Genomic DNA, 18,814 nt, shown 5'->3' with positions numbered 1-18,814 from the left:
AAATCATGCAGGGCCTAGGCCTAAGCATGCGACTCAGCTTAGTGCCAACCTCGGCAGAGAGGGGGTTGCCTTTATCACCCCATCAGCAACCTTGGGAAGACAGCAAGAAACCATATAATTATGCTGAGACAGTGCTAGCATGGTAAAGCCCAATACTGAGAATATTCTAACATTCCATGGCCCCAGACCTGTGGATGGAGCCTCTGGACCTGCTCTGTGCCAAGTAACCCTTATGGGGTTGATCAATCTTATATCCTAGCCTTCAGCACCAGGATTGGTAGCAGTAGTGTCAGGCTGTGAGTGCAACTCAGCAACAAACTCCTTTCCCTGTGTCATACTGACCTCAGTGGGCTGTGGGCTATGAGTGTGATCTAGCAATGTGGCACTGGTGACCATGTGACTATATATCTAGGCCTAATCCATCCCTGGGAAGAAACTTACAGGAACATAGTAACCCATTTTGGACACTTCCCCTGTTTATTCTCAACAACTCATCAATGGCAGATTTGGGACAAATCTGAGTTTCAGGTGCTTCTAGAACTGAAACAATGACAACATACCAACAGTGGACCTGTGGCAAACCTCAACTTAGAGCCCACCTGGGCTGAAGTAATGGGAGAATCCAGTCTGAGAGAAAATAAACAGATTGCTTAGTGTTTCTGGAACAACAGTCACAGTTGAAACCAGATTGTTGTAACTAATGCTTTCATGAACAAATAACAAGCCTCAAGAACTTTCAGGGAACCATGACCTCAAAAAGAAAAAAAAAGACCAAAGTAAGGGGCCAGAAATAAATCACTTAGGAACTGAAACTCCCAAACACTCAAGTGAAAAATTAAAAATAGCTGTTTGGTGGAAGGTGTATGCCCAAAGGCTTAAGACATTGATTATTATGCCCATGTCACATATTCGAGTCCTGGCTCCACTCCCAATTCCATCTTCCTATGATTGCAGACCATGGATCAAATAGTTGGGTCCTTGCCACCCGTGTGAGAGATCATGATCAAGTTCCAGTTCTCAGTTTTGGTCTGGCCCAGCCCTGGCTGTCACAGCCATTTGAGGAGTAAACCAGCAGATAGGAGTCTCTCTCCCTCTCTCTTTCTTCCTCTCCCCTCTTCCTCACCCACCTCCCTCCCTCTCTGTTTGTCTTTCTCAAACATTAGAGTGATTGATGTAAAACTCAGGAGAAGGAATTGTGAGTGATAAAAAAAAAAACCCTAAGGAATGGAGACTTTGAGCCACTAAAAGAGTATGTGCATCTACTGAATAAGGAGGAAAAGAAAAATAAACAGGAAAAGGAAGAAGAGAAAAATGCGGCTGAGTCTATGCTTGAATTTTTCTACTGTGGTGTATCCCTGCATGCCAGGAATATAGACATCATGCTCTGCAATGCTTTGGGAGAGTGACGGTGCTAGTGGAAAATGCTACTGAGCCCTAGTAATAACTCTAGAAGGCTCTAGAGTGAGATTGTTAGCCATGAGACCATCATATGCTTGGGAGATGTGGTCAAAACTGTTTGGAACAGTCCTGAAAGCACCCCCCACAAGACTCAGACTTTGTGTAAACAATGAAGGATGTGGGAATTAGTCCAATAACCCAAACATTTGAAACTTTGGCTGCAGCAGGAGTCAGCTCCAACATAAAGAGGCAATGTTCCCATAGTGAGTATTGACAAAAGTGGTCATGGGAAGTTATGTCTCACAAGCAGAATTCAGGCCTGAGATATCAATCTCGAAAAAAAATCAAATGAACTTTCAAGACATGCATCAAGAAATAACTGGAGATTTTTTACTTAGGGTAGGGGAACCAAAGGTGGGACAAAACCATTTTCTGGGTCAAGTATGAAGAGATGAACTGTTTGCAATATTTGGATTATAAATGTTAATTTTATCCACAGCCCTTTGAGATTAGAGGAAATTTAGATAACGTAGATTTCAGTGAATTGATTTTATCTAAAAACTGCCCTTAGTAACTTCAGAATTTGTTATGGAGATTTAAATTCAACATTAGAAATTGGAACACAGCATGACTTATGTGACAACCTAGAAGATGTGCAGATATTTGGTCTCCAAGGAGAGATGCAGTCTCAGCTGAGGGATTGTGAATGTGTGTATTCTTTGGAAGAGACAGATGGTGTACCATTGAATGTACCAACACTAATGTGCATAATATGCACAGCTGTATGCATTTCCTCCTGTTTAAAATATCAATATACTGGTCCTGGCACTGTGGCATAGCTGATAAAGCCTCCACCTGCAGTGCCAGCATCCCCTATGGCCACCAGTTCGAGTCCCGGCTGCTCTACTTCAGATCCAGCTCTCTGCTATGGCCTGGGAAAGCAGTAGAAGATGATCCATCTTTCAGATGAGTGTCCTCAATTGACAAGCCTTAACATGACATCAGTGGCCCAAGGAAAAGTGTTGTAAGGGCACAGATCCGTTTACAGCCAAATGTGAGTTTTCAGCTTAGAGGCAATGAGTTCATAATTGGTACAAGAGTGAATAATGTCTCAGGCTAAAAGAACAACACATAGAAAGTCCTTTGATAGGAAAATACTAAGCGTGTTCAAGAATTTGAAAGAAAGACTGTGTGGCTTGATGAATCGCATTTAGAATGATAGGAGATGAGAATGGAGAGATGCCAAAAAGCAATGCAAAAAAGATTAAGTCATAAAGGGATTTACTGGCTTTCATAAATGACTATACTAGTAGTAATGTAAGCTTTAGCAAGGTTTTATCCAGTAGCTCAAATATGGACAAAAGGAACTAATTTATCATTTTTCCCACCTTGCTTTTTTAAGGTGTCTTACAGTGTCTCCAAGGTAGCTGTGATTCCCTGCTTGCATTTGGGCCATCTTCTACTGCTTTCCCAGGCCATAGCAGAGAGCTGGATTTGAAGTGGAGCAGCCAGGACTTGAACCAGCACCCACGTGAGATTCTGGCACTGCAGGAGGCAGCTTTACCTGCTATACCATAGTGCAGGTCCCTCAAATACATTATTTCAACTGCTAAATTTCAGTCTTGTTTTTTTGACTTTTAAATTTTTCCCTAAACGCCCCTTTAAAGAAATGCCAGTATTTTTCTTTCACAAAGGCAAGACTAAATCAATTTTTTAATTTATTTTTGTTACTATTGCAGTATGGTGCCAATTCTATTTATTTTTTTAAATTTATTTCCACCCAAAGAAATCTTTTATTAAGGAATACAGACTTCATGCATTTCATAAATACAACTTTAGGAATATAGTGATAATAGGCTTCTTTTAAGTAAGTCAACAAAATGTATTTTCAGAAATTTGTGTTAAAAGAATTTAGGGTTGATACAAGAGCTAAACTTTTTTATTAAAGTTTTTTATTTATTTTAATTGAGAGGTAGAGTTACAGAAAGTGAGAGGGAGAGACAGAGAGAGGTCTTCTATCCGCTGTCTCACTCCCCAAATGGCTGCAACGGCTAGAGCTGAGCCAATCTGAAGCCAGGAACCAGGAGCCTTTTCCTGGTCTCCCAGCTGAGTGCAGGGGCCCATACACCTGGGCCATCTTCTGCTGCTTTTCCAGGCCATAGCAGAGAGCTGGATCAGAAGAGGAGCAGCCGGGACTAGAACCAGTGCCATATGGGATACCGGAGCTTCAGGCCAGGGCGTTAACCTGCTGCACCACAGTGCTGGCCCCATGACCTAAATTTTAACAGAAGACACCTCTTATTGATACCAATAGCATCATTATTAATTTGGTTTTCCATATGTCTTTTGTAATATATTTCTGCAGAAGAAGAATAAATTAAACAAAGGAAATACATGGTCATAATGGTGAAACAAAGGTCACATAATATTTATTTGGCACAAAAATCAGGCTTTTATACAATATTTAAAGGAAGAACAAAAAAGTATTGTACAAAAATGGATAAAGCTTGGTAATAGAGACAGAAATGAACAAAAAGGCAGAGACAGAGGCAGGGAGGGGGAGAAAAGAAAGGATGTGCTCTCACACTAATCACTTGGGATTTTTTGGACAGCACACTTGATATTTAGACATAGCCCCTGGCATGAGAGGAGGCTGTGGTACAAATATCCGTTTGTGTTCTTCTGTTTAGTTCTTGGAACAATGCTAATTAGCAGAGTAATATCCCCTAGCACCAGTAATAACCTACTTAACTTTCAATATGCTGCAAGTTCTACAACAGCTGTCACTCAACAGCCAGTGTAACTACAGCACTGCATAAAAGTGCAAAGTCGTAATACCTGATACCAGAAAAATACCTCAAAATTCAAGACGGGAATAAAGCTCCTCAAATTCTGCACACTGCTAGGAAAAACTCTTGGTGGTAACTTGATGATCTGACCAGAATCCTTTAAGTGAGAATTAGGAAGGAACTAGAGTATGGTACAAGCAGATCACAGCTAAAGACAGCCACCAGGAAGTGAAGTCTCAAGAGGTGTGAAGTTTTACCTGGCCAGAGGAGGCACAAGGAAAATTTTTGTCTCTGATGTCTGTCTTTGTTCCTTAAGCTGAAAATTTCATAACCAGCTCCTCCGTAGAAAAGAATGCTATGCATATGCAGAACGAAGTTCCCCTGTTTCAGCAGAGGTGGCCCATTCTTTGTCTTCCATTTATTAACTGCGTGTTCACCAGCATGCTAAAATACAAACTGAGGAGGACGGGAGAGCTCAGAGCAGTGGTTCTCAGCTGAGCATGAAGTCTGTCCTCAGAGGATGTTCAGTAATGTCTGGAGAGACTTGCAGTTGTCACAACTAGGGATGGGGGGTTCTACTGGCATTCGGTGTGAAAAGGCCAGGGCCACTGCTAACATCCTGCAAGGCACAGGACAGCTCCCACGACAAAGAATTTTCCAGCCCCAAATGTTGATAATACTGCACTAGAGGAAAAGTGGTGTAGAAAGAACTCACTGGAGAATTTGTTAGGGGTGTAAATTAACGAGCCCCACCCAAGCCTAATGAGGCCGAAATGGAGGTAGGACCCAGCCTTTGAGATTTAAGTCTTCCAGGTGACTCTGATGAGCACTCATGTTTCAGAACAAATGGTACAGAGATGATTTTGAATGGACTATAATTTATAAATATATTTTTTAACAGAAGTGATATACTTATGATATACAAGGTGATGTTTTGGTAAATGTGTACATTAAGGAATAGCTAAATCAGGCATGGATTCCCACACTTAGGTTTTGTGGTGAGGATTTTTACTACTCTCTTAACAATATTCTAGCAGACATTGTTTGACTATGAACTACAGTCAGCATGCTGTGCAACAGACTTCCAGAATTTCTTCATTCTGTCTAACTGAAATTTTGTGGCTTTTGATCAACATCTCTCCAATCCTCTTACACCCTAGGCTCTGAGAGCTGCCATCTTATTCTTCATTTCTATGGTTTCAACTTTTAGATCCCACACATAAGTGAGAACATGCGCTATGTACCTTTCTGTGTCTGTCTTGTTTCATTTAATGTGTTTTCCAGCTTCACCCATCTTATTGCAAATGACAGGATTTCTTTCATTTTAAAGGCTGAATAATGTTCCATGGTGGACAGACAGATGATAGGAATATATAGTTCTCACATTTTCTTTGTAGATTCCTTCACTGATGGATACTTAGGTTGATTTTGTATCTTGGCTACCGTGAATGCTATTGTTGTAAACATGAGAATGCAGATACCTCTTTCACATACTGATTTCATTTCCTTTGGATATATTTTAAGGAGTGAGATTGCTGCATCATATGGTAGTTCTATTTGTAATTTTTTGAGAAATTTCCATACTGTTTTTCAGAGATTGTACTGTTTCAAATCTCTACCAGCAATGTACAAGGACTCATCTTTGTGCACATCTTTGTTAATGCCTACTTTTTGCCTTTTTGATAACTATTCTAGCAGATGTGAAGTGATAGTTCATTAGAGTTTTATTTTGCATTTCCTTAATGATTGGTGATACTGAACTATTTGTATACCTTCTTTTGAGAAAGACCTATTCAAATCCTGTGCTTATTTGAATGCATTATTTATTTTCTTATTCTTATGTTATTTGAGTTCCTTGTATATTTTGAATATCCTTTATCAGATGTATGATTTGTAAATAATTTTTTCCCATACTGTAGTTTGTCTCTCTACCGTCTTGATTGTTTTCTTGCCGTGTGGACGCTTTTTAGTTTCCTGTAATCTCACTTGTCTATTTTTGCTTTTATTGCCTATGCTTTTGAGGTTTTTAAATAAACATTGCTATTACAAATGTCATAGAGCTTTTCTTCTAAAAATTTTATAGTGTTAAGAGTTAAGTATAAGATGCTTATCCACTTTGAGTTTATTTTGTATGTGGTATGAGAAGATGGTTTAATTTCATTCTTTTCGGAGTACCATTTATTGAGGAGAAAAATCCTTTCTGTATTGTGTTCATGTTATCTTTGTCAAAAATTTAAATGCATAAATTTATTTCTGGGTTTCCCACCTTCATTTCTGAGTATCAGCTTTTCTGGGTAAAGGATTATTTGTCAATAGTTTTTTCCCCCTTTAGTGCTTTGAACATATTATGCTACTTTCTCCTAACCTGTATGATTTCTGCTGAGAAGCTGAGTGCTAGCCTTAGGAAGCTTCCTTATTTTTTTCTCTTATTGCTTTCAGGATCTTCACTTTGATTCTTGGCAGTTTGGTTATAATATGTATTGATATAGTCTTTTAATTTAATCTGTTTTGAGACTTTTAGCCTTCCACTACCCAAATATTTATATCTTCACATAGATTTGGAAAATGTTTACCTATTCTTCCTTTTGTAAAAAAAAATATTTTATTTAAAAGTCAAAAATCTACAGCAATGGGGGAGGGAAGGAGAGAGTGAGAGAGAGGGGGAGAGAGAGATCTTCCATCCGCCAGTTCACTCCTCAGATGGCCACAACAGCTGGGTCAGGGCCAGGATGAAGCCAGAAGCCAGGAGCTTCCTCTGGGTCTTCCATGTGGGTGCCAGGGGCCCAAGCACTTGGGCCATCTTCTGCTGCTTTCCCAGGCCATTAGCAGGGAGCTGGATCAGAAGTGGAGCAGTGGAACATGAACTGGCGCCCATATGGGATGCTGGCATTGCAAGCAGTGGCTTTACCCACTAAGCCACAACACTGACCCCTAGCTGTTATTTCTTTAAGTAATCTTCTCTGTCCTTTTCTGTTTTCTCTTTCTTGAATCCTTGTAAATAAAAGATTTGTTCACTAGATTTGTCCCATAAATCCTAACTTTCATCATTCCTTTTCATTCTTATTTCTTTTACCACCTTTGATTGTATATTTCTTTTTTTTAACTTTTATTTAATGAATATAAATTTCCAAAGTACAGCTTATGGATTACAATGGCTTCCCCCCCATAACTTCCCTCCTACCCACAACCCTCCCCTTTCCCTCTCCCTCCCCCCTTCCATTCACATCAAGATTCATTTTCAATTCTCTTTATATACAGAAGATCAGTTTAGCATATATTAAGTAAAGATTTCAACAGTTTGTATATTTCAAACATGTCTTTGAGTTCAGAGATTGTTTCTTCTGATCAGTTCTGCTGTTGATGTTTTACATTGCATTTATTTCACTTTATTCATTGTAATTTTCAGCTACAAAATTTCTGCTTTTTGATTTTTCCATCTCTGTTAAATTTCTCATTTTATCCAACTGATGATTCACTGATTCTTTTTGATTGTCTCTGTTTTCTTAAAGCTTGCTGAGCCTATATAAAAATTTCTTTGAATTACTTTTCAGATGATTCATAAATCTCAACTTTTCAGACAGCCTGGTGCTGGAAAATCATTGAGGTTCCTTTGGTGGTCATGTGTCTTTGGTTTTTCATATATCTTGTTGCCTTCTATTGACGTCTGCACATTTGGTGGAGTTGTCATTTCTTCTGGACTTTTTTGGGCTAGTTTTGACATAGAGGTCTTCCCCTACTGGGGATTGCAAGGGCACTGACTAGACAAGGTGCAATGGTTCTAGCACCATTAAGGGTGAACCTCTGTATTTTCTGGGCACTTATGTCAGCTGAGATCAGAGTTGATAAAGACCCAAAAGATCTTCAATGGTATGTATGTGGTGGCGGTGAGAGTTGCTGGGGACTTTGGTGGTGGTAGCCGCTAAGGTCCTGTCAGTCTTTTTTGCTGTCACCATGGAAGTTGGAGTTAAGAAAATCATTCTTGTCACTGGGTTTTGTCTATTGATCTCCTTGTGAGGGCGCCAGTGTCTGAAGAGTATTGACTGTGGATTAGTCATGGAACTGAGACTTGAAGCAAGAGCGTACAGGAAGGGACTTTTGGTTTTGGGAACTAGAAGGGTAATGACTGGTGTCTGGGTTACAGGCACCCCACTACCACATTGGTGAGAGCACGCAAGGTGTGGGTGATTGTGAAACTAGCAGGGAACCAAAAATAGGACGGGTATGCAGAGAGGTGTGGTATCTCCGGAGTCAAGATGGGGCCCAGCTCTCCGTGGAAGCTAAGCTGGTGCCTGAGGTGTGAGCATGTTCAGACAGGCCTTGGCCTTCTGAGCTAGCCTGCTATTGTAATGGCCTCAGAGTCTGAGACAAGGGCATGTGTAGTACAGCCACAGAGCTGAGGTCTAAGGTGTGGGCTTCACAGAGTGACTGTGCCTACAGGAAGGAGCATGCACAGGATTGGGAGTGGTGGCAGCTTTCCTATAAAGCCTTGCAACAGCAGCTGCTTCTTTTTGTTTTTCTTTTTTAAAGATTTATTTATTTGAAAGGCAAAAATACAGAGACAGAAGGGGAGAGAGAGAGAGAGAGAATCTTCCATCTGCTGGTTCACTCCCCAAATGGCCGTAACAATCAAGGCTGGGCCAGGCTGAAGCCAGGTGCCTGGAGCTTTTTCTGGAATTTCCACGTGGGTGCAGGGGCCCAAGTACTTGGCCATCTTCCTCTGCCTTCCCAGGCATATTAGCAGGGAGCGGGATCGGAAGTGGAGCAGCCGGTACTTGAACCGGCTCCCATATGGAATGCCAGCACTGCAGGCAGCAGCTTAACCTTCTATGCCACAGTGCCGTCCTCAGCAGCTGCTTCTTCAGAGGGTGATGTGCAGTCACTTCTTCCTCCGTAGGGTTCCTCCATGGGAATGGCTATTGGTACCTCACAGGTGTCCTCTGGTGTGGAGTCCATGGTTGTTTCTCCCACATGGCTGATATTGGTAACTTCTACCTATCTCCTTTGTCCCTAACCATGGCAATGGATCCTTGCATTGATCCTTTCTGTACATCATAGGTCTTGTCAAGCTCTTGTCATGCTATTGTGTGACACATTCTAATTAGATAATTTATTCTTTTAAATGTTGAATCACTGAAATTTACAAATTATTCACTTCTGGAAATTCCCACCTGACTATAAATCATCACGTTGTAACAAGCAGAGCTTCCCTAACAAGCTGTTGAGCCACCAGAAAAATTCCCAGCCCTTTCCCTTCTTTCAGCTCCTCACCAAAACCTCAGCCTCACAGGAGGGTCAGTAAGGGCTGTCATTCCTCACAGAAGGAGTCTTACCATCCTCAATCGTGGTCACTTTAGGTTGTGCAGTGCTTCACAAGTAAGAACATAAATGAACTTTATTTTTGTAAGGTAAAGAAGTTGACAAATAATTTATTTCAGCTGTAATTATAGGAGGGACCAGCATTGTGGCACAGCCCACTGCTTGCAATGCCCCATTCAATACTGGAGAATCAGTTCAAGTCCCAGCTGCTCCACTTCTGATCCAGTTCACTGCTAATGCACCTGGGAAAGCAGTAGAAGATGGTCCAAGCACTTGGGCCCCTGCCACCATGTGGGAGACTCAGATTGAGTTCCTGGCTTCTGGCTTCTGGCTTCTGGCTTCTGGCTTCTGGCTTCAACCTGGCCCACCCCCAGGAGTTGCAGCCATTTGAGGTGTGAACCAGTGGATGGAACATCTCTACTTGTTTCTCTCTGTCACTCTGCCTTTCAAATAAATAACCTTTAAAATAACTGTAAAAATGCGGTCATCAAGATTGCAGAGTAGAAGAGCCTAGCCTTCATCTCCCACACAACCACAAATACAGACAGCTATCCACAGAACTGTCCCTGAGGGGGTTCAAGGGCACACAGAAGAATGTTCAGCCACACAGTGAAGCAAAACAAAAACAGAAAATCCTCACTGAGAGGCTTGCCGGTGAGATCAGACTACCCAAAGTGCTAGCACAAACAGTAAGCCTTGGCAGGTTCCGCATAGTGCAAATTCTGCAGATGTGCAGAATTCGAGAGGAGCAGGGGCACAGCTTTCTCCAACTGGATTTCAAAAGATCTGCCTGGAAAGCTGCAGGCACCAGTGTTCAACTCCAACAGCAGTGGGCTGCAGCCTGAATCAAGCCCAGCAAACCCATGGTTGTGGTGCTGCATGATGTTTTGGAGACCCAAGCCCCCCAGTATGTCCAAGAGATAACGCATGGAGTGAAGGATTACTTGAAAATATAGTGTCTGCTCTCTTGAGTTTCAGAATTGTCATGGACTAGGTCCACCCCTTTCTCCTGGACTATTGCTCCCCTTTGGAATGGGAATGTATGCTCCATGCCTTCCCCTCAATTTCTTTTAGAAGTGCTATTAGACTGTTCTCTTTCTGTTCCTGCATTCTCAGGTAGGCTGCTAAATTTGATGACACTCTGCTAGCCTGATTGATTCCAAATCGCAACAATCAGAGCTTGCCTCACCAATTATCGCTGGCCAGCTTTCTCCTACCTAATCCGTAAGCACCTTGCTCAGGTTCCTAACTAGGACTCTGATTTGAGAACTACTCTTCACTTCTTACTAATAACATTTCTTTCTACAAAAAGTACCACAGCTTCAGTGACTGGCCTTCCGATGCATGCATGCAGATGGATCCCTTTTTGCTTGTTTGTTTGTTTCTGTAAAAGGAGTAGATAACTTGTTTTAATTTCATGTACTCACGGCTGTAAGAAGCTTCCTTGTGTTTCTTATGAGATTTTGGACTTTTGAGCTGGTGCTGGAACAAGTTAAAATTTTGGACCATTGGGGTGGGATAATTGTATTTTTCACTGTAAGAAAGATGTGAACTTTGAGGTATTCCCTTATGGATCTCATGTATCAATTTTATTGCCTTTGTGCAAGGGTTGGGAGGTTGGGACTTTAAGAGATGATTAAATCAGTGAAAGGGTTTAAGCCTTTCTCCTGCAACTGGGTTAATCATGTGAGAAAGAATTATTGTCTTTGTGGGTCTTGGATTACTGCAGAAATAATGCTCATTTGGAGTTATAATTATGAAATGAGGAAGTAAGCTGCAGGGTATGGAACTACAAATAATACTTACTTTCTGATGCTCTCACTGGATTTGCTTACAATGACTTCCTGAAGACCCAGCTTTGCTTCTGTCTAATCCTATCTAGAATTTCCATGTTCTCTTACCAGTTACTTGAAGATATTTCTTCATCTCAATTAAGCATCAGATGGCCTTCACAGCTGTGACTTGTAAGTCCTGAAGTATTACAAAAAAGAACAGTGAGGCCGGCACTGTGGCATAGCAGGTAAAGCCGCCACCTGCAGTGCCAGCATCCCATATGGACGCCGGTTCAAGTCCCGGTTGCTCTACTTCTGATCCAGCTCTCTGCTGTGGCCTGGCAAAGCAGTAGAAGATGGCCCAAGTGCTTGGGCCTCTGCACCCAAGTGGAAGACCTGGAAGAAGCTCCCATCTCCTGGCTTCGGATCTGCGCAGCTCTGGCAGTTGTTGTAGAGTGAGCCAACGGATGGAAGATCTCTCTCTCTCTCTTTGCCTCTCTGCAGTTCTGCCTTTCAAAAAAAAATCTTTAACAAACAAACAAAAAGCCAATGTTATGCTGCCTACAAGAAACTCACTTTACTTTTCTTCCAGTAAAAACACGCAAACACTGGAAATGAAGAAAAGCTACTCTATGCAAACACAAGAGTAAAATCATTCCTTTTTTTCCCTCATACAGATAACATACTTAGATTGTTCATGTTTGACTCAACATTCCATCTCATTATTCACTGAAGTGAGTCTAGCACAGTTACATTGTTCTACCAAGGGCCTCTGTCAAGAATGTGAATACCACACTGTTAAGAGAAAAGTCTTTTCATGAAGGCAAGTTCTATATCTTTGCCAAAAGGATGTCAGGCCTCAGTGTTCTGAGATACCAAACTACACTTGAGGGGCTGGCGCTGTGGCACAGCAGGCTAAAGCCCTGGCCTGAAGCGCCAGCATCCATATGGGTGCTGGTTCTAGTCCTGCCTGCTCCTCCTCCGATCCAGCTCTCAGCTGTGGCCTGGGAAAGCAGTAGAAGATGGCCCAAGTCCTTGGGCCCCTGCACTCATGTTGGGGACCTGGAGTTAGGCTCCTGGCTCGTGGCTTTTGATCAGCACAGTTCCAGCTGTTGAGGCCATCTGAGGAGTGAACCAGCGGATGGAAGACCTTTTCCTGTCTGTACCTCTCTCTGTAACTCTGTCTTTCAAATAAATAAAATAAATCTTAAAAAAAAAAAACTACACTTGAAACTCTAATTGCTGAACTAATAACATTAATTTCCTTACTTTTATAGCCTGTCATGTTTTTGTTGTTATACCTTTTCTAGTATCTATTTTTCTTTGCAGGTTTTTGCAATTTTCCTACCAAGCCATGCTGTTGGTAAAATCAAACTAAATTTCTAATTTTTCAAATACAAATAATAGTATTAACCAGTATGCTAGTTTGCATGTGGCCCTCAATATTATTACTATTAAAGACTATTCTGTAGAATGGCAAAAATAACTAAGACCTAGCCTATATACTGTTTTAAAATTTTTCTCCTAGAAATATAATCATATTTTCTTAAAATTGAGGGAGTTCCCATTTCAACCTCCTCTACAAAGCCTGAATTTTTTCTGTTAGTTAGCACATTGCAATTCTTTTTTTTTTTTTTTTTTTTTTTTGACAGGCAGAGTGGACAGTGAGAGAGAGAGACAGAGAGAAAGGTTTTCCTTTGCCGTTGGTTCACCCTCCAATGGCTGCCACGGCCGGCACACTGCAGCCGGCTCACCTCGCTGATCTGATGGCAGGAGCCAGGTACTTATCCTGGTCTCCAATGGGGTGCAGGGCCCAAGCACTTGGGCCATCCTCCACTGCACTCCCTGGCCACAGCAGAGAGCTGGCCTGGAAGAGGAGCAACCGGGACAGAATCCGGCACCCCGACCGGGACTAGAACCCGGTGTGCCGGCACCGCTAGGCGGAGGATTAGCCTAGTGAGCCGCGGCACCGGCCACATTGCAATTCTTGACATTAAACTGACTCAAAAGTCCATCATGCTAGTACGCCACCCATTTCTAGCCTGCAAGATGTCTCTTTTAATAACCAGACTTTTTGTACTAAAGTTCTGAATTTTCCTTCTGGCCTGTAGCATTTAAATCACAGATAGTAGGAACACCTTAGGTGCTAAAGCACTAACAGATGATAATGCAACTTCAAATTAATGAGGTACTTTGTGTTTGAAAGCTTTTTTTTTTTTTTTAACCTGTGGGAAATGGCAGCTGATGTGGTATTTTTTTTTAATGAATATAAATTTCCAAAGTACAGCTTATGGATTACAATGGCTTCCCCCCCATAACGTCCCTCCCACCCGCATCCCTCCCCTTTCCCACTCCCTCTCCCCTTCCATTCACATCAAGATTCATTTTCGATTCTCTTTACATACAGAAGATCAGTTTAGCATACATTAAGTAAAGATTTCAACAGTTTGCTCCCACACAGAAACATAAAGTGAAAAATACTGTTTGAGTACTAGTTATAGCATTAAATCTCAATGTACAGCACACTAAGGACAAAGATCCTACATGAGGAGTAAGTGCACAGTGACTCCTGTTGTTGACTTAACAAATTGACACTCTTGTTTATGGCCTCAGTAATCACCCTAGGCTCTTGTCATGAGCTGCCAAGGCTATAAGCCCCCTGAGTTCACTGACTCTGATCATATTTAGACAAGGCCATGGTCAAAGTGGAAGTTCTCTCCTCCCTTCAGAGAAAGGTACCTCCTTCTTTGATGACCCATTCTTTCCCATCGAGGTGGCATGTACCAATGCCATATCACTAGTCCCAGTGATCAATTTCTGTTCACAATTGATCGTAATGATAGGACTAAGAACCAAAGGGATCACATAAACAAGAATAGTGTCTGCAAATACTAGCTGATAGAATCAAAAAGGGAGAGAATGACCCAACATGGGAAGCAAGATACACAGCAGACCCATAGAATGGCAAATGTCCTAACAGCACTCTGGCCTCATAATCAGCCCTTAAGGCATGTGGATCCGGCTGAAATGCCCATGAGAGTATTTCAGGCATGGAAAGCCAAGACACTCTGGGGGAAAAAAAAAACCTAAATGAAAGATCTCCACGAGTGAGATCCCAGTGAAAAGAATGAAAGCTTTTTTTTTTTTTACATGCGTTTACCTCTTATATTCTTCAAACAACAGCATAAGATGAATATATTTATGCCATCTGTTTTTTTAAAAAATTCAGAAGCTCAGATGAGGATTTGGTGCAGCAGTTAAGCAGTTCTTGGGATGCCTGCCTTCCACATTGGAGTCCTGCACTGGAGTCCAGGCATCACTTTCCATTCCAGCTTCCTGCTAGTGCGCACCCTGGAGGGCAGCATGGGATGGCTCAGGTAGTTCAATGCTGGCCACCCATATGGGATGGAGTTCCAGGTGCCTGACTTTGGCCCTGCCCAGGCCTGGCTGTTGCAGGAATTTGGGGAATGAACCAGAATTTGGAAGATCTCTCTCTCTCTCTCTGCCTTTTAAAATAAATTAAATAAATAAATAAGAACTAGGAAGCCAAGAACACTAACTTGTGGGAAATGGCATAGCAATGGTGATGTCAGAATGTGAGCCTAGATCTTTCTGCTCTGAGCCCAGAATAGCTGCATGCCCTCCCGTCCTCAGAGTGTGTTCTTGAGGAAACACCTGCACCCTGTCTTTCCAGGGCACAGCATCAACGGGACAACAACAAAGCACATAGGTGCTTTTGCAGTGACCTCTAACGGTGGCTTTCTTCCACTAACAACATGAGGAATTCTTCCTCCCACATTTCCTTCCTATTTTCCAGTGCGTATCTGGGGTCATCTATCTTCACTCTGTCTGATGTTGGAACTTCTGTCTCCTGGAGTTAAGGTGGTGTTTACCCCTTACTTCCTTTTGGCCTCATTCAATGAGAGCTTCAAACACAGTCAAATCGTCTACACTGTGAGTACGGAAATCTTGCCACTACCCGCAGAGCCACTGAGCCCAGTGGTTGTGGAAACCAGTGCCCCAGGCTTGCTGTCATTGCCAAGCCAAGGAGGCCCTTTGCCTACTCAAACATGCATATTAAAGTTCTTGCTATGTTTGGATTAGCCTTTCCTCCCAATTTGATGAGTTTTCTTGCAACATTACTCCTCTCTGAAGTCCTTGACAACACGTGGGGAATTGTGAGCCTTGGGCTTTGCTCTTGGCTCTGGTTCTGGAAGCTGTAGCTGAGTTTGACATTGGCAAGGAGATTTGCAAAAGAATGGATTATAGAGCAAAGGGGAAACTGAAAGAAGAATCTTTGAGAAAGTGGAGTAGAAAATCAAACAGTACGGATACAGAATCCTTTCCAGTATCAGGGAGGGGACAAAGCCAGCTCCAGGCACCAAGGTGAGGAGAAGGGAAAGAGCAAGCCCAGGGGTCCCTGGAAAGGCAGTGTGTGGCACGTTTTACTGAAGCAGCCTATGTAGAGACCAGATCTTTTTTTTAAAAAAAAAAAGTCTGGGGACGCAATCTTTGATTTAGTAATTGTACTCTTCACTGGAGAATCATAATTCCAATTGGGTTGAAAGAGATGGAGATCTCAAGAACTTCGACAGGCTGGATAGTCCATTGAGAAACTTGGAGAAAATTATTCTAAACATTTCTATTTTGCTAATTAATTGAAATCTATTGACGTTACTGACCATAGTTTTACGCATTTAAGGTGGAAGTTCAGGTGTAACATTTTTTTTTTCAGTTCAATGTGTCCTTTTGTTAAAAGGACAAATATGCCCTGTGCCAAAATGAAATTCATTGTGAAAAATAGCTTGTAGTATTGTCAAATGCATTAACAAATATTTTAAATATATATATATTTTAAATTAGGTTTATTTGTTCCCCTTATTAAAAATAACATGATAATTAAAATCAACGTCTAAAAATACATGAGAGTAGAGCATGAAATAAATGTTACTTTTTAAAAAAATTACTCTGGACTCAGTCAAAGGACATTTGGAACATCTGAGTAGTACCTCTAAGATTTATACTTTGAAATACTTATTTTCGGGGCCGGCACTGTGTCGCAGCAGGTTAATGCCCTGGCCTGAAGTGCTGGCATCCCATATGTGTGCTAGTTCAAGACCCTGCTGCTCCACATTCTATCCAGTTCTCTGCTATGGCCTGGGAAATCAGTGGAAGATGACCCAAGTCCTTGGGCCCCTGCACCCGTGTGGGAGACCCAGAAGAAGCTCCTGGCTCCTGGCTTCGGGTGTTGCAGCTCCGGCCATTGCAGCCAGTTGGGGAGTGAACCAGCAGATGGAAGACCTCTCTCTCTCTCTCTCTCGCACTCTCTCTCTCTCTCTGCCTCTTCTCTCTCTGTGAAACTCTTTCAAGAAAATAAATAAGTCTTAAAAAATAATAAAATACTTATTTTCTTCATCCACAAATTAATATCCAGTATATAAGGGTAACTGGTTAGTTCCCTACTTCCTATTGTCTAGTGCTTGAGTTTGAGTTTTACATGGATCCTACAAATTCTTATTCTTCTTCAATCACTGATTTTAATTTCTTGACTCCAGTAAGCACCTGAAGTCACAGTTCCCATTCTAGAGGCATCAACAAACTTTGTTCCTGTTCTTTTCTGTTTTTTCAACTAGCAATCTCAATTCCACTGTCCTGTAAAAGTAATTTCTCCTCTTTTTTCAAGATACCTGGGGACACTACTTGGTTCTTGGAACCCATACCATGTTTCTAAACCAGTGAGCTATTAAATAACTTTAGACATCAAATAATATGATATAAATAATCGCAAGACATCGTACAGGGTTAGTTTCTAAATTTGCATAAAAAATTAGTAGAGTGAAGTACGAAATGATTGGGGTCTGGACTAGTGATTAAGACATGCAGATTGCATATCAGAATGTCTGGATTCCATATTTGGCTGTGCTCCTGACTCCAGCTTCCTGCAAATGCTGGCACTGAGCAGCAGTGCTGATGTCCCAAGTGGCTCCTGCCACCCACATGGGAGATTAGATTGAGTTTCCAGCTCCCATCTTTAACCCCAGCCCAGTTTCATTCGTGGCAGGCATTTGGTTGAGAATGTTAAAAAAAAAAAATAAAAGCAAATACAAAAACAAAACTAGGGATTAGTGTTGTGGCACAGCTGATTAAGCCATAGACAGAAATGTTGGCATCTCTTGTGGGTGCTGGTTCAAGTCTTAGCTGCTTCGCTTCTGATCCAGCTCTCTGTTGATGCTCCTGGGAAAGCTGTGGAGGATGGCTCAAGTGCTTGGGCCCTTGTACCCAGGTAGGAGACTTGGAAGAAGCTCATGGCTCCTGATTTTGGCCTAGCCCAGCCCCAACCATTATTTGGGCAGTGGACCAGTGGAGAGAAGATCTCTCTCTCTCTCTCTCTCTCTCTCTCTCTCTCCTCTTTCTCTGTCTCTATAACTTCTGCCTTTCAAATAAAATAAACTTTAAAAAGAAAAACCCAACAGAAACCTGTAAAAACATGAGAATTAAATAATTGAAATTGAAAGGTCTTTTAAGAAACCTAATAGTCATCTGAAACACAGTTTGGGACCTGCCAAGCAAGAATATCCTTCATTTTATAATGACATCATTGAAAACCACAATACAATTAACCTAAATTGAGCACACTCCCCTTGAGGAACTTTATTTTATCCTGGCTCACTCTCTCTTCATTCCCCACTTCAATCTCAGATATTATCTTCAGCTCATTTTATAGATAAGGAGGCTTTTAAATCATTTCACATAGAAGGAAGCAGATTGTAGGGAAGATCAAAGGTTTGTGTGAGGTCACAGAGTTAGGACAAAAGAAAGCATCAGTTTAAGGCTCTTGCAGGCCAACCTAGCACTCCTTGTTCTAGTTTCTAATTCTGTAGGCGTGTGCATTCAAGAGCTGTGAGTTGGGAAAGAGCTGCTACCTGTGATCAAGCTGGCGGCGTCCCCTTGTAGCCTGTTCAAAGTGACAACGCAGGAGGTGACCTCTGTCAGCCAAATCTGATCTGGTTTCTGTATCTTCCCAATTGTATCAATGCGTTGACCCCAGCTGGAACAGAGACCCCCAGGCTGGGAGGAGGTCGAAGCAGAAAGGAAGCCTGACTGCCCTCAGGAAATGAGCATATTCGGTTATGAAGAGAGGGAAGAGGAGGGGAAAACAATTGAGCTCTGTTTCCTAAGCCACAGAACTGGCACCAGGCTCTGCTGAAGGAAGTACAAACAAAAGCCTGGTTTGTTTCCCAAGCAGCATTGCCCTCTAAGGCCTCTCCACAGAGAAGAGATCTGGAAGAAGCCAAATGGATTAATTTTTAATCAGAGAGAGAGAGAACTGCACGTGGGAAGCATTTTGGGGAGTAGTTCTTAGCTGCCTCTTTCATGGTTTCCAATTAAGGAGCGTTAGCATCTAACTCCCTGAGGATTCCTGTTTTATCCTTCATAGCCTGAAACTGAAGCTTTTAAGATTCTCCATGCATTGCTGCTCCTCACTGCTACCTAGACTCCCTTTTCTGGCTCACTCTTTCAAATTCTTTGCTTTCAACC

At 41.9% G+C, this 18,814-nt stretch overlaps 1 long non-coding RNA gene across 1 annotated transcript; it reads right to left on the bottom strand.

Annotated features, from left to right (window-relative positions):
- Nucleotides 1-3,333: 3,333 nt before the first annotated feature.
- Nucleotides 3,334-18,391, bottom strand: LOC138849276 (uncharacterized). The gene is made up of 2 exons (XR_011387868.1): nt 18,199-18,391; nt 3,334-3,672 (listed from the first exon to the last, which is right to left on the bottom strand). It is a non-coding gene; the product is annotated as an uncharacterized lncRNA (long non-coding RNA).
- Between the last annotated feature and the right edge of the window lie 423 nt (nt 18,392-18,814).

The sequence above is a fragment of the Oryctolagus cuniculus genome, chromosome 4 (genome assembly GCF_964237555.1).
Source record: "Oryctolagus cuniculus chromosome 4, mOryCun1.1, whole genome shotgun sequence".
NCBI lineage: Eukaryota > Metazoa > Chordata > Mammalia > Lagomorpha > Leporidae > Oryctolagus > Oryctolagus cuniculus.
The sequence above is the reverse complement of the archived record's forward strand: the minus strand, read 5'-3'. Positions and strand labels throughout refer to the sequence as shown.